Source organism: Notothenia coriiceps, unplaced genomic scaffold (assembly GCF_000735185.1).
Source record: "Notothenia coriiceps isolate Sejong01 unplaced genomic scaffold, NC01 NC01_scaffold00031497, whole genome shotgun sequence".
NCBI lineage: Eukaryota > Metazoa > Chordata > Actinopteri > Perciformes > Nototheniidae > Notothenia > Notothenia coriiceps.
In genome coordinates, this window is record NW_011364198.1 from 1,804 (window position 1) to 4,258 (window position 2,455).

Below are 2,455 nucleotides of genomic sequence, written 5' to 3' on the forward strand. Positions count from 1 at the left end.
TCCAGCTGCAGAACAGAAGGCGAGTGTGAGAGCAACATGGATGGACTTAAATAAATAAGAGTAAAGTATGTGAGAGGCTAATGCAGTAAAACTAAATAAAACACATAAATTAAAAGATGAAACATATTGTGCCATATATTATAGGTGTTATAAGAGACCAGTAAAAATCGAAAAATGTAAACGCGAACATAACAGAGATGTGTGACTCACATCCTGTCTGCGCTCTCGGCCAAGAAGGGATTTAGGAATGATAAAAACGAGAGCAAGATTGAGGACAAACTGCAAAAAGGAGACAGAGGCAGACTCACATCGGGGCCTGGATCTCCGGGATCTCCGTCATCTCCTTTGGGTCCAGGGGTTCCCTTGCCTCCCTGAAGGTCACACAGCAAATTACAGGGGTCATGAGCGTGACAATTGATTTTACAATGTTGGCAGTGAACTTCCAACATGGCTGCTCATATTCATTGTTGATGTGTAAATGTATAGTACTGGGAAGTCCAATCTGAATTTAAAGCCTCCTATAATTCCATTATATTCATCCAAAATATATGCATAGAAGTTCAAATAGAAACTTGTAAGATAACTTACCGGCTCACCAGCATCTCCACGTGTCCCAGGATAACCCTAAAGAAAGACATACATGTTTAAAATGGTGTATGTGTCAAACATAACAAGCATTAACTGGTATTAACACTTACCTGGAAACCAGGACAACCTGCAGTACCATTTCCTGGTAAACCATCTTCTCCCTGAAATTAAGAAATGGTTACACTTACAGTTCAGACATACACACACACACAGCTCATGGTGGGGAATATGATGGATGGCACACATCTGTCTCCCACACTCACCCTCTCCCCGATCTGGCCTCTGTCTCCCGGAGCTCCTTTGATTCCTCTCGGTCCTTTGGGTCCCTTGGTAAGGAATGATAGGATTGGAAACATATGAAATGTGACATAACATGTTTTTGTTGAAGACATCTTGATGTTATCATACTCTGTGTGTGTCTATGCGTGTTTCTACATGTAGCGAAACAACTTTTAAAAGGTTTACAGCACAATAAATTATTGCGATCTGCTGCAGGGTATTGTTATCTGCTTTTATGATACTGTGTTTAATACCAACACATTCTCACTCCTAACTCTGCCTATGTTGACGTTATGTCAGGATCCCTTGGCGTCACTATCAAACGCAGTGGGGGCCCTTTAGCGTCAATATTCAACTAACAGGGAGTCCCATTGACTTGCATAGAGCTCCCTGAACGTTGGTAATAGACGAGTTGGGAACTGGGCAGTTGGGCACTGCCACTCAAACATACAATCACAGAGCTTGAGGACTAATCACAGGGTTTGTCAAGTAAAGCGGAGAGAATACTTACTTCCGGGTGTAAAATTCTCTAAAGCAACTACTATGAGCTGCTCTGACTGTCGGTCCTGACGGGCTCCAAAAGTCCGACATTATACAATCAAACAAATCAATAAACACAAGGATAATTGTGTCTTATTGTTGAGTAAATAACAGTGTGGTTTAGAGAAGAATAAAACATTTGAAGGAAAAAACGATGAAACAATACAGATTTCAGTATTCTGAGCCCCTACTCTCCCCCTAACTGACAGCAACAAAAGTCCGACATTATACAATTAAAATAAAGAAGTAAAAACAATAAGTGTGGACTTCTTTATTTTAATTGTATAATGTCGGACTTTTGTTGCTGTCAGTTAGGGGGAGAGTAGGGGCTCAGAATACTGAAATCTGNATTTGATTGTAATCTGACATTACTTCAAACATTTTAGCACAGCTAACACAAGTATTTGTTTGTATTAATTACTTTCTTTATCTCTTGAGTTACCATGTCCATTGGGGGAGGTCACTTCCTTGTTCAGCAAAGGGTGTGGCAGAGCGCTGAGGACTCATAAATACTGCAAGGAGCCAATTGGGACAGATTGGGAAAAACCACCTGCTTCCATGTCAAAGGGGGGATTTGGGTTTTGTCAGTGTCCTTTGTGTATGATGTGACTATTAATTATCCCTTGGGTTCAACGTGTATTGGCCAAGCCACTATATAGGTTCCTTGTTTTTTCATTGTAGGGGGTCGATGAGGAGCTCCAACCTGACATTGGGGACGACGAGCGGACGAACAACCCGGAAGTGGAAGTGAAGTCGGAGACGCGTGACAGAAAGCTCAGAGAGAATCGGAAAACTCGGATACATACAGAAACGGTAGCATTGGACTGTTATTTTTTGGCGGATTTGCATAAACTGTACATTGAGTGTTTCATCATGTCAACCAGCTCAGATGGTAGCCAAAGAGACGATATGGAATGGATGATATCCAAAGCTGCGAGGAAGAAAAGATCTTTGAAAGAAAGAGATAGTTCAGAAAGAGCTAGAAGGTGGTCGGATTGGTCGGGTGAAGCCGACAAGGCTAATCAAAGCAAAAAATCAAAAATCAGTC

General features: G+C 41.5%; 1 long non-coding RNA gene across 1 annotated transcript; it reads right to left on the minus strand.

Moving 5' to 3' along the window:
* Nucleotides 1-308: 308 nt before the first annotated feature.
* Nucleotides 309-924, minus strand: LOC104960070 (uncharacterized). Its single transcript, XR_799949.1, has 4 exons — nt 852-924; nt 699-749; nt 589-624; nt 309-371 (listed from the first exon to the last, which is right to left on the minus strand). It is a non-coding gene; the product is annotated as an uncharacterized lncRNA (long non-coding RNA).
* Nucleotides 925-2,455: the final 1,531 nt, after the last annotated feature.